This window comes from Haliotis cracherodii, unplaced genomic scaffold (assembly GCF_022045235.1).
Source record: "Haliotis cracherodii isolate W230 unplaced genomic scaffold, xgHalCrac1.p SCAF_13, whole genome shotgun sequence".
NCBI lineage: Eukaryota > Metazoa > Mollusca > Gastropoda > Lepetellida > Haliotidae > Haliotis > Haliotis cracherodii.
The window spans coordinates 11,551,497-11,566,467 of NW_027266268.1; positions in this window are offsets into that span (position 1 = coordinate 11,551,497).

A 14,971-nucleotide genomic window follows, 5' to 3' on the forward strand; every position below is an offset into this window, starting at 1 on the left:
GGTTCGACGTTGCACAAGGACGGTCAGCTGAATTCTTCATGATCTGAGTACTTTTTTGGTTAACTTGGTAATACATCGCTACCCGTTGCCGTAGCACGTATGTTATGCGGGGCGGTCGGGTAGCCTAGTGGTTAAATCGTTGGCTCGTCACGCCGAAGACCCGGGTTCGATTCCCGACATAGGTACAATGTGTGAAGCCCATTTCTGGTGTCCCCCGCCGGATGTTGCTGGAATATTGCTAAAAGCGGCGTAGAAATATATTCACTCACTCACTCACTCACGTACGTTATGGCATTTTCACTGAAGTGATATTATAAGCGAGCAGAGGTTCTAATATATGCGCGGATCTTGGGATGGATGTTAAAGCATTTTGTGATTCAACAAATGTAACCATTAACTTGGCTGTTAAATAAATTGTTTTCGTAAGTATTTCCTTTCATTTGTTAAAGAACACGTGCGCTTCTATCCTCCCCACTCCCGCACGTTCTATCTGCACGTGTTGCTTGATTCATTTTGCACGTCTTAATTAAATATCTTTGACATCATCAGTTTATAAGCAAAACCGTTGTTTTGCCAAAGACAGCCATATACCTCACTTATGCGTGATGTGTGACATAACAGCTTCGATGACATATAGCCTGGTTAGAAGGTTGGTAGTGTGATACAATTAATGATTAATGACACTTCTCATGTTGAAACATGTATGTACCATGTAATGCTTTTTCACGAATGTTTTATGCGTATTGACATTAATGACGATTTTTGTTATCTTTACATAAAAAAGGAACTAATACATTCAAAAGAAAACCGTACTGAAAAAAAACAGATTAGATGCTTAGTCTCGGTGAATTCCGATGAATCACGGCTATGTTGCATTAAATACTTTCTTTCCTGTACGGCTGATGTCCTTCCTCTTGGCAGTATGACAAACGACAAATGTTTGAATGCTAAACAGAAAATTAAATGAACGAAAATAAGGACATGTGATCTCGCACGTACCTTAAGGCTAAATAATTGATTTGCATGTTTTACGGATGTGCCTAATGTTTTGTTTCCAATTTGCAAAAGTGACGACCCATTAAGAAATAAATTAAGTGAGTTTCGATAATGCTTTAGAGAAAATTCTTCTTAAAGGATAATCAGTAAAATCAGTGTCGGCGATGTATTAAAATAACTCTAGCGAGTCATTAATTATAACTTGCTTTGGTTTGTTTTAGACTAGGACATGTCATCTAAATGCGGTTAAGTCACAGAGACCGATAGCTAAATTTGGGCGATCGCTTTATCACAATTTGAATCAGTTTCCTTGGTCTATCAAAATAGTGGATTGCGTTTGATAGGCGGTATTGTTTTATACCGCAATTACTAAGGTTATATTGTGACGGACAGTTTCCTACCATGAATTCCCACGCAGCAAATGCAAAATTTACTTCTTTTTGCTAAAACTATGTCGTTTTTTACACAAAGGCTTTTATACTGAGCAAGTTGAAACCAAAATACACTCATTGTATGTATGCTGAGTGGGTGCTGAGTAATGTGATTCCGTTAATTTAAAAAAAAATCATTTTAGTTAGATCATCAAAACAATGTTTATATAACCAAGAAGCCGTATTTTCGCTTTTTAGATCAAAACACATTTCAAGTTATGTCGCCACCTTGTAGCGTATTTCACAGTGTCAATACATCATGAGAAAAATAATCGTTAACGTTTTCTATAATTTTTTCCCAAAATAACCTTTCCAAATTCGTTACATTGTTTTCAGATTCAACCCAAACCTGCTACAATTCGTTTTGATTAAATTTAATGTCTGTCAAATATTTTCTCATCAAATTAATGTGTTTCTACCATAAAACCTTAACCAATACGTGTCGGTCTTTCTGTGGTAGATGAAACTTACATTTACGTAGATGATACTTTCATCCACGTAGATGATATTTACATATACGTAGATGTTGACACTTTCAGCTATGAAGATGGTACTTACATATACGTAGAGGTTGATACATTCATCTACGAAGATGATACTTGCATATTTGTAGATGATACTTAAGTAGATGATATATTCATCCACGTAGATGATACTTACATATACGTAGATGTTGATACTTTTATCCACGTAGATGATACTTGCAGTTACGTAGATGATACTGTCATCCACGTAGATGATACTTACATATACGTAGATGTTGATACTTTCATCTATGAAGATGGTACATCCTTATACGTAGATGTTGATACTTTCATCTATGAAGATGATACTTACATATACGTAGATGTTGATACTTTCATCTATGAAGATGGTACATCCTTATACGTAGATGTTGATACTTTCATCTTCGAAGATAATACTTACATATACATATATGTTGATACTTTCATCTTCGAAGATAATACTTGCATATTACTTGATGCTACTTACATATACATAGATGTTGATACTTTTATCTACGTGGATGATTCTGTCATCTACGTAGATGATACTTATATATACGTAGATGTTGATACTTTCATCTACGTAGATGACACTTGCATATACGTATATGATGATACTTTCATCTACGAAGATGATACTTGCATATACGTAGATGATACTTACGTAGATGTTACCTTCATCCACGTAGATGATACTTACATATACGTAGATGTTGATACTTTCATCTACGTGGATGATTCTGTCATCTACGTAAATGATACTTGCATCTACGTAGATGCTCATAATTTCTTCTACGTACATGTTGATACTTAAAACACAAAGTCTCAGCCAGTTGTGTGCTTGGTATCTGTGTGTGATTTCCCTTTCTCAGTAGACTTCAATGAAACAGAGCTTTAAAATGACATAACAGTAGTAGACTGTTATGAACTTTTCAACGCTGGTGTCGCTTCCTTTTATCTCCATACATCAAAGAAACAACTCCAGGATCAGGAGTCACCCAAGACACGACGGAGAGCAACCTCTATTGTCACAGCTTCAGGAACAGCGACTGATCAGACAGCACAGACAACACACACAAGTCCCTCGTCTGGGACCTCCAGAGAAAGCAATGATAATACAGGCTCTAACATCTCAGCCCTCTGTCGTCGACATCCTTAAAGAACAGGTTGCGGCGGTTTGAGGCGTCACCCACCGTGACCTATCTGATGACTACGTTAGTGTTAATGTTGGACTGGTATCTGATGAAAATATAGAATGTCTCCGAGGCATTGCAATACTTTTAAGAATGAATCTATGCTGAAGCTAATTATTTTTTGGTTCGAATTTTACCCATGAGTGTAATGAGTTTTGGTCGATTTCTAATATTTGGATGGGAAAAGCAAGGACTTTGGCCCATAAACTTGTCAAAGGTCGTCATTCTACTGGGCTTCTTTCCAGACATCGCCACTAAAAAAACCTCATTGATGGTAGATTTTCATGAATGTATACCATTGGTAGACAAAGCAATATTCAAGAATGCAGTCACTGACTTGAACAGTGTGGACAGTGGCTAGCTAATGCTAGCTCTGGAGGCCAATGTTTGCAGGGTCAAAGCACATAAGGACAACATTGTCCCTTTTTGGTTGATTATAGCTCACAAGGAATTAATCAAGACATAAAAGTATGTCAGTGACATACATGATAGTTGACGAGACGTATTACATGGCATTTCTATGTCACCAGTCAGATTCAACTTTATCGACACTCACCAAGGGATGTTGATGTAGCAAAGAAGAGGCACGATCTGTGAAATACTGTCGATGGTGGTATATTTCATACGGTTTCAGTAAACTTTTATGATAATATTTTCTCATTTTTATGAAATTAATGTTTCAAAAACGAAATGACATTTACATAACAACCTTATGTCAACCCGTTATCCGTTTGTTTGGGGTTTATTTACCTTTTTAAATACCAAATAATACAAAATTTGCATTTTTATATTTGCTTAAATACTATATAGATATGGGAATACTGCAAGAATTGTTATTTTTGCGCTTTGTTTCAGGACTTCGAAATCATATGTTGATAATCCTATAATTCCTTCGTTATGTGATAACAATAATTGATAAATCACTAATGTCATATCACGATTATCTTCCTGGTTATTTTTGAAAATGTTCAGATCTCATATGATCATAATCATACCTTACCCTTAAGACTTAAGGTAAACAAAGGTAGATAGGCTGATACTGATATATGTTTACGGCTCTGCCCCACATATGAAACAAGTATAGAGAATGAATATCACTTTATTACTTTAGAATGTGAATATTACAACGACATTAGACAACTGTATTTATCAACAACTTTTTGCCATAATCCAAATATGCAAAAATGACCAGACGGGTAGATATTTCATTCTTATTTTGTTATATACAGAGCAAATAAACATGAAATTCGTCTTCAGCACCAAGGTTACAGACGGGGCAAATTCTTAGTGACTTTTCAATAGTGAAATATCTGCCTCTATTTACTTTTAAATCACTCAAATCAAGTCTAAAACGTATAAAGGTATTGCGGAGGTGTTTGAATCTTAAATTTGAAACACAGAGAAATCATCTTGTCGCACCTGTTGTAGAAAATAAGTGGTGATAACTCTTGGACTGTTATTGTTTCAAGCTTGTTTCAAGCCATATAATGTATCTTGAGAAACCATCTATTGGCCCGTTTATGTAAATACCGTAAGGTTCAGCTTGTCATAGCCTTCCATGTGCCATAGACAGTTCGGCCCATTATCCCACTAGTTTCTATGATGAAGAGTTCTGGGACGTCGATCTTCCATGTTATGAGAGAGTGAGTTTGTTGCTTATCGTCGCACTCAGCTATTAATATTCCAGCTATATGACGGTGGTCTGTACATAATTGAGTCTGGACCAGACAATCCAGTGATTCTCATAATGAGCATCGATGACATGCATCAACCAAGTCAGAGAGCCTGACCACCCGATCACGTCGGTCGCCTCTTGCGACAAGCATAGTCGCCTGTTACGGCATGCATGGGTTGCTGAAGACATTTTTTTAACCCGGAATCATCACGGGTCTCCATGTTATGAGGAGACAGAATATTCATTAGGTGTCTAATAGCATCTTGGGTGATCAAGTATACCTGTTGCAAACACTTAAGTGCATCGTCCTGTCCCCAAGGAGTTGGCCTGAAGCATCCATTTGACCAACCAAAAATAAGGGAACGTTAAGTAAAGTGCTATGCTTTCTTGGTCTTGTAGTAGGGCTTCCGACGGGGAGAGCGGACGGTCCGGGGTTCGATCCCCGGCTGCGTCATACCAAAAGACGTTAAAAGATGGTACTTGTTGCTACCATGTCTGGCTCTCGGCTAAAACAAGGACTGGTCTGCTCTGAGTCAGTATACAGTGTCTGAGTGGGGTATTCATGTTGAACTGCGGCATGTTATCTTTATAGCACCACACAATCGGCATTAGTCCGGACTAGTACAAACACACACACACACACACACACACACACACACACACACACACGTACATGCACGTCGCTTCATGAGTGCAATAATCATGAACTCTACGATAAGCCACATTTCACCTAACCTATGTCTTGATCGGTGAAACAAACTGCATCTCTACTGTACTTCTGTGGATCCTCAGACTGATTACGATTTCATTAAAATTTGCCAGACACATCAAATTTCGAGGGCACAAAAGGGTATTTAGCGACATAAATATGTAAGCATCTCTGAAGGTGATATTTTCACATCAGTGTTTTGGGGCCACGTTCGTTTCCGGAAGTGCGACACCCAGTCTTATGCCAGCTTCGCATTATCTATATGGGATTAGACAAGTTTACCTATCAGCTCAATAATTGTCCCACAAATATTACCAGGGCCTATAAACGTCTCACAAGTTTCAAGTATCACATCTGTCCAAATATCCGGGGAGTCGTGTCTCTCCATTTTGATGTTATGGAACGACAGTAATATAGATATTTTGTTTCATATAACAGGATTTGGTGATCCGAAAGAATGTAGATTGGATGCTTTCGGGGAAAAAACATGGTTCTCGTACATTTAAGATTCATTCAGCAATAGTCCGGTTTTGTGACTGTAGGCTGTAAATATTTCAATCTGGACCAGACAAACCAGTGACTGATATTTTGTGCAAGGATCCATGCCGTCCACCCATTCGGTCACATCTTATGACAGACATAGGCTGCTAGGGACCAAGGAGAACACGAAATCCCATGGGAGTCAGGTGACTAATATTCCCAAAAATAGCTTACAAAAACATGTATTATTGTCATAATATTGAGTCAGTTTTACGCCTTTTTTCAGCAATATTCCAGCAATATCAGGGCGAAGGTCATCAGAAATCGCTTTACACATCGTACTCATGTGGGGAATCGAACCCGGACCTTCGGCGTGACGAGCGAACGCTTTAACCACTAGGCTACCCGACCGCCCTATTGCCATAACAACGTGATAAGCTCAATTCTCATGGGACGAGTGTTGCCCACATCGATATAACGGCCAGGGTTCGAATCGCCACATTGATGAAATGAATGAAGGTCAGTCATGGTGTCACATGGGTTCTATTTGATATTCCTGAAAGTTACCAACTCTTTTCTCGTAGGAAAGGGTAGTTATATACTTCGGACTTTCCTCCCACATTATTTTGTGGAGAAAAATTCAGATATAGACCCCGTGACGATACATCATGGCAATGCCTGTGAGTTTCACTTTGCATATTAAGACATCAAGCGAACAACAGATGACCTTAAATTGAGCATTGGATATTGGAGGCCTATACTTTGCTTTATAATCATAAATGAGTCTAATTTGGTATTTAAATCGCTTTACATTAAACTTATTTCACATTCATGCTGTGATTATACGTTTTCCGTCAGTTACTGTATGACATGTTTACAAGTATTGCCAAAGTGGCATAAACGTTCATCACATTCATTATAAACTGTCGACATCGCCATGCACTTGATCATCCATTCCACTAACACCTTTTCCATAACGCGTTTAACAGAACATGCACATATTCCCTAGCCTACTCACCTCAGGTTCAGAAAGTAAACCAATATTTCGGAGAACGTATTTTTTACGATAATGAAGCTTATTGTGGCCATGTGAGCATAAAAAACGTTTCAATCACTACCTTTAATGATCTGAGCTCACTTTAAATACCACCCGCCCAGCAAGTAAAAAGATTGATAACTGCTAGAAAGTTTAATGCCATCGCTGGGTTTTAGAGTCAAGGGTTCTACTTCAGAATAATCTGATAGCCGCCTCTGACAGCGTCTCGAAAGCACAAAAGAAACCGTCTAGGAAATGCTCGGGCGTCACTTAACGATATCTGCTTTTCTGTTAGTCGCCCAAGCCAACATCCGCGGGAGCGACGTTGGGTTATGTTTCGTTTCCGCTGGCGAAAATTGGGGATTAAAAGTGTCAATATAAAGACTTACTTCTCACACGTGTTGTAACTACCTCCAATTTAGCTTTTAGTGAGATGTCTCAAGTATTCGTCTTCAGACTTCAAGAAAGGTTTATAATTACCGACAGCTCCACTCTCGGGACCCTCAAGTCCAACACTTACATCAAGTATATGTTGTGTTTTATTCGTGACATTTGTATATCACAGCTATTTGCCAAATGGAATCTGTTCCGGAGGATATTCTCTTACATTGACAATTTATAAAAGACTTAACCAAAGATAGACACAACCCCGACACAGATGACGTCGCACCACCAATACCATGAAAAGATTTCTCCATTTGTGAAGTCAGGCACTTGGATAACTGATAGAGTTACAATGTCATGGTCACATGTCATATTGCATGTAAGTGTTAACGTCACTGCATTCGTTAATAACGAGCACTAAGGATATGAGTGAAGCACTTATAAACTGTTAAATAGCGGGACGCAGCTTTGTACTTTTTTGTAAAAATTATAGGCCACTGAAACACACAAAAATTCAAGAGAAGGCTTAATCCATTTTTACACGTAACAATTCACACCCCAGCGATGGTGTCTATCAGTGAGTGAGTTGGGTTTAACGCCGCTTTAAACAGTTTTTCAGATATATCACGGCACGCCATCATGTGTGAGGATAGCCCGAAGTGATGCAGGTCTCTGTTTTCCGCTCGATGTCTTAATTTACAAAGTGAAACTCACAGATACATTGTGTATGGGTTCACAGGGGCATGGCCTTGGTGTATCGTGGAGTCACAGTTTTGCTCCTCAGAACAATGTGGGAGAAAAGTGGGAGGAAAGTCCGAAGTGTTGCAAGTCTTCGGTGAAACCCACGAGCACGGGTATGGTGCTGACAAACCTAGAAATATAATCGGGGCGAACCGGGATTCGAACCCACAATCATAGGTTTCTGGAGTACCCAAGGGACGCAACTCTGCACAGCGAATGCCAGCCCTCAGACGACCGGGCCACCCGTGCCCCCTGGTGTTTATCTGTGTTTATACAAGTGCTATTCTGTTTCTTTCTTCACCCCAACGATAAGTTAGGTCATCGACGGTCAATTTTCCAAAGATTGAAAGAAAATAATAACTTCCAGTTGCAAAGTCAATACCACTAAGAAAGCAATTTGAGAACCACTCCTTTGAGGGCATCTTGAAATTGCCTTATGTTGGCTTTCGCTACCAAAGGATTCTGAAAAGCGCATCTCAAATGTCCACACTACACTATGAAGAGGCGTTTACATTGTTTCATATGGTGCAAATGTGCATTATTTGTGAATGGAAGTATTGTTCAGGCACCAAATACCCACGCCCCACCCCTTTACACCCAAGGAACAATACGGGAATAAGTGTAAAGTTGTCACATTGCAAACTCGAGTCTACACAAACATTTTTTTTTTGTTCTTCTTATAATTTGCAGTTTAGAATTCTATAAAAAATACTCCTGATCTACTTAATATCAGTTTTTCTATATTGTAAGTATTTGAGGTTTTGAAAAACAAATTAGACATGACATATCGATTTAAAGAGAAAAAAACATGGTTCCTTCCCTGGGTACTTCGGAAATGCAGTTGTAATATTTAATATGAGGAAAATCCTAATTCTCTTCACTCTCACATTGCAAATATCATTCTTCTCTGTATCAGCAATGCATTGCAGACTAAAGTAGTTGCCTTCACAATGTATTTCTATCAATATTTCTTTCTTATTGTAACATTTTATTACCAAGAGAAACTATTATTATCATTATTATATGAACTATGGAGCTAGAGACTATCACTCGTCATAAGTTGAGATCTTTTGTCATGCTATCTTGTGGATATATTTTTGTCACTCTGAATCTGTATGTTTAGATCTAAATATGAGTGAGTGAGTGAGTATGTTTTACGCCGCTTTTAGCAATATTCCAGCGATTTCACGGCGGGGGACACCAGAAATGGGCTTCACACATTGTACCCATGTCGGGAATCGAACCCGGGTCTTCGGCGTGATGAGCGGACGCTTTAACCACAAGGCTACCCGACCGCCCCAGATCTAAATATGAAACACATAGGGAGGGTTTCGCTGGTCTCTTGTATTTCAAGTTCTGGTGGGTAAGTCAGTGGAAGTGATTTGGCTACTTGACCATTATTAAACAATATCAGATCATCGATGTACCTGAATCTTGAATTAAAATTCTTTGTAAAATTGAAGTACCATCAAGTTATTAATTTGTTCCAGGGTCAAGGTTGGTCTCTGGTGACTATTAATTCTCAATGCACTTGAAAGACCTATCACTTGTTGCATTTGTGGCCGGCATGACCGTTTACTGTAGTGCTTCTTGCCATCTTCTGACCAATGCAGCTGAACAAAACTTTGCTTGTAAAACTTTGATAAGGTCGTCACTGTTTCTCTGCCAAATTTGTAAAGAATGGGCTTCTTTGAACAGGATGGACCCTCAATGTCATTCATTCTGAATTCATGTTGATGTGTGATTATGTCTTTTTTAGACTCCATTTGAGTATATCTGAGTCCCCCCATTCTCTAACCATACACACACACATAAATACACTGCACCTGTAGATGAAAAGCTGATAAAGGTTGCATGTTTTGTTCAGCCCCATCATCCCTTATAGCTGTCGGCACAAACATTGAAACTTTGTTTGAGATCATTTTCAAAACGCACCTCGGTATTGAGCTTTAAGTAAGTTCAACATGTCCTTTCAACGATGCTTCGCCAACATCCTTGTCACACGAGGCAAGTGTACTACTCTTTGCACCACTTTCACCTAGAGCTTGATCTCTAAACTTCGTTGATGCTGTCTTCAAGTATTTACATCAATCTACAATAACGGCCTTCTCACGAAAAGGACCTGGAAGCTTATGCTCTTTGAATGCCTTCAGGCAGACGGAAAGAAATCGCATTTGTGTCATCACAATGAATCCAGTTCCATTTGTTAAACCTACTTTATTGAAATGTTCTGCTTTGTTTAGCTGATCACCTCAATGGGATTTTCCTGCTTGGCTGCTGTGACGTATCCGATCGAAAGAGTCACTGATATTATCAATATCTCTCGGACTCTCTCGTTCAATGTGACCACTTTTTATCATTATACATTATGGATTTATTTAGCAAATCTGATAGAGGATATTTTATGTGTCGAGTTACGGAGGGAAAGGAGATAAATTTGACAAGTGGCGTAGAGAGAGAAACATGATATTTCACGAGACGCATGGAATATCCTATTTATTTGTACTTTTTGTGTAGTTATCTACCGGACAATTGAATTATTGCATTACAAATATGAAACCTTGAAACGCAATTCGCCTTACCTAACACGCAGGAACGTTTCACCACACCTTGTAATTGCGACTTAAAGAGTAATTCCGTGTTTGCAAAATCTTAAAAGATATGAACAAAAGTAACACAATATTTAGGGTCAGGGGAATTATTTATCATACATTTTGATATGATAATACACAAAATCAACTTTAACAAAACATATTCTTGAAATTTACGAGACGGCTGTTGAAATGGAAGTCAACAGTTCGGGAACAGGGCCAGACATTTACGATAAAGGGAGGCAATTTTCGTTGAGGTAACTCTTGTATGGCAATAGTTCCGCCCAAGTGTTATATTCAATACAGTGAAATATAAAGTATTATGTTCACTGAAATGAACATATCACTTTTTTCAACTTTCTTTCATACTTAAGCATATATCCAGATACTCCCTCCTCAAGAGTGACAAACCTCTGTCTATATTAGTAAGAAATATGTGCTAAAAGCAGAACCGATTGTACGATTCCGTCTATATCATGGGCATGTGTTTATGAACCACTTTCAAATAGTGAGGATACCAAATGCTCGCGAAAAGGCGAGAGTATCCTGTCCTACCATGGCACGATCACAAACACATGCAAAGGAAAGACAATGGTTCACCTGTAAAAAACACAGGTACATATGGTACAAGTCAAAATATAGAATTACATCAGACATAATCTTTGTCACTGATGCGTCAAATTTGAAATTTCCTCCACATGTCTTCCATAAAACCATTTAAAAATCTTCACGAAGACCTGCGTGTTGTAATCGTGATCAAACTACTTTTTATAGAAAGAGTTGTATGACGCTCTTTAAAATCTTGAAACACCCAAGGCTGGAGCTGCTTCAATAGTGCTCGACATGATGGAAAAGATGACGATTGAAAAAACTGAAGTCATCCCACTTTTCATATAGTTTGGTGGATAAGGACAACATGCTGGATTGTAAGTAACAACTTACAACACAAACAAATCTATATTCCAGTTGTCAACATCAATCATACAAGAAGATACACACTACTACAAAACACTACTAAACGCCGCCATGAATCTTGCTGCAACTTGAAATGGAAACCTTTACAAATTCGATACTTTTTCACACACACGTTTTGTAATAGTGTACTTCTGTCCCAAAAAGAAAATCCTGTCTCTGTCTTGTTGCATGTCCTGCATACCTGCAGTTTTGCATTTTCTTTAAAAAAAACCTAAGTACCTCTGTTCCAACGGACCTAAATGGTAAATAAGACATTACTGAAAAAATAGTTTACATTACCTTCAAATGGTGCATACCTAATCTCTGTTCTTTCGCATACATTTCATGAAATAGTTTGATGTTTAAGTATATATTATATTCTCTTCATAATCACTTTCTTCACACTCACGTTTAGATTGCGGGTTCGAATTGGTCGTCGTAAGAATCGAACACATAGATCGGAGTGTTTGGCTCAGTGACTTTGCTGACAGGGTGTCATCGTACCCCGATGATCAAAATACCAATCAGACTAGATTCGCTGTACAGACCGAAATGATATAACTGACGTATTACTGTGTGCAATTTTAAACAAAAAAAACAACATAAAAGCACATTACCATAGGCATTATACTCTTTAAGTGAATTATATGCATTTTATTTGCATATCATTCGCCATCACGTTTCTCTGTTGGGAGGATTACATTACAGATGACCAATGTGCCATCTTGTCTCACGTGTCACGTAAGCGTCCCCCGAGACGAATTGGTGTATTGAGGGTTCATTATCTGTTATTTTCAACCTATCAACACAGATATGCCGTTCGTCAAGGAATCAATCAATACATTGAGCCAGGGAAACTATTCATGAACGAAAGTCGAAACGTACAGATCCGTGTGGTCATCGTGTGACAAGACCTAAAATGTTGAGCAAGGAGACTATTTTGAATAGAGGGATTTTCAGCAATGTTGGAAACCATTGCATCGGGTGACATAAAACAGAATAAAAACATTTTGTAAATCTTCGTCTGAAATGACATCTTCGATTTTTAACACTCTCTCAAACAATAATCATTTGTCCCGAGTCAGCTGTAATACTCATTCCTGCAGGCTAGGATTACTGAGGCTCAGCAGTTCTAATGAGCCATCGGGGTTTCTTTGTTGGGTTTTCTGTCAAGGAACTTTATTTAGCTAGTCGAACCTCAACAGTCATGAAATTGGATTCAGTTGCCATGCAACTGACAAGGACATTCTCGTCATTTTCAGTTCAAGTTTCGTAATATTTATTGTCAAGTATCTCATATCAATAATATATCGACTATCTATCATATCTTATTACTTGTGAAATGTATGTCTTATGCTATTCTCCTCATTCGGTGAAACATAGTAAATATTTTCATTACTTCAGGTGGGTATATTGAAATACATATATATTTCATGAGCGTGTGCACAGAAATTAATTTGCAGTGACATGAGCCCTTCTATGTTTGAAATGTTGTTCCGAAAATAAAATATTTATTAATTTTCAAAGATAAGATGACTAAGATATCTATCAGCAGTTTCGTAATATGTGAATTTGTTTTTGTTATTGTTTAAAAGTTGTAAATCAAATTGTATTTATAAAAAAAAATAAAAAAATATAGAAGTATTCTTTGAGCGCTCACTAGTTCATTTTATGGATATAATGTCACTTACTTAAGATGTTTTCAACTGAAACCGAACATGATACAATGAATTGTTAGGTAGTTTACTTTGTTCATCAGTTCATATTCTGTCTACTTGATAACAAGACATTAGTCAATTTGATATTCCATCCACGCTGTGTAAGAGACTCAACCTTCCAAATGAGAGGTGCGGTAGCTGGTCAAGCAGCTAGAGGTTCATCGTGTCTACAAATGAATCTGATCTCAGGAATTTTCTTTCAGGAAGTCGTCAGTTACCGGTCGTGGGGAAATGCAGGCTTTTTTCTGCATATGGATTTTACATTTGATCGTTAAGAACGTGCCTTTATCAATAATTCATGTGAAGATGTTTTGCATTCATAATCGAAGACATCACGGTCTCTTGTGGTATATTTAATACCCAAAGAAATTCACGATTCAACTTTTCTAAAATGATTTTATTTGATAATTATGTAATCAATATTTTGTTGGACATTGTTTTTTTAAAACATACTCAGTATCATTGCAGATACACATATCTTAATCATATATTCCATAAATCATAGGTAATACATTTTAATGAAAGCTACTCAGGCGCAATGACCCAAAGATAGGATGGTGATATAAGATATAAATGGTGTCATGGATTGATGGAATTGCGTGGTATCGAGGGAATGGTGTATATCGAGGGAATGGTGTACGGTGTCAGTTGGCGAGAAAAATCGAATTTATTGTTGTACAGATCTATATAAGACCTATACATACATATTTATACAAAGCACAGACATCAACTCAGGATTATACAGGAGGTGTTATTCGGGAAGTTTTAATAGCCTTTTCTTTCGTATTGACAGCGCACTTTCAGTCAATAATATATTCACCGTAACTATAAGGGGTACATTCGAATTTTCTGAAGAAATAATCCAGTCAAGGCTGACACTGGTTTTGAGCAAGAGGAACAAAGAATGCTTACGTATTCATCATTGCTGGAAATGAATGGAGAAATGCTACTTCGGCGAGATAAAGTGTTGCAGCAAATGGCGGCACTGGCGAGTTCAACTTGACACCAGCGTTTGGCAGAAGGGTGGATTTTCCAGGAATTTTTGCTGTTCTGGTAAGCAGTGTGCTTACTAAAATGATATATATATATATACTTCGACGGGTTCATTTCAAGGTGTGTTTTAAATTTGTTGTTGTTAAACGTCGCACTAAGCAATATTGCAGCGGTATTACGGCGGTATGTAAGTAATTGAATCTGGACCAGACAATCCACCGACGGGCATCATGAGCATCGAACTACGTACTTTGACATGCATCAACCGAGTCATCGAACCTGACCACCCGATCTCGCCAGTCGTCCCTTACTACTAGCATGGGTTCCTGATCTGAATATCAATTCTAACACGGATCTAAATAAAGTCCGTATTTATGATTTGCTAAATGCGGGCTCTACGAAATACTAGAAGTGCTTCCCGATTTACGGAATGTCGCTATAAATTTGCCTTTCACCATACAATCTTACTCTGAAGCTTCCGGGAAACGAACATTTGGAAAATAAAAACGGATGAAGAGATTATGGAGAAAGCACAACTATAATTTTATTATAACGGCAGCTGAA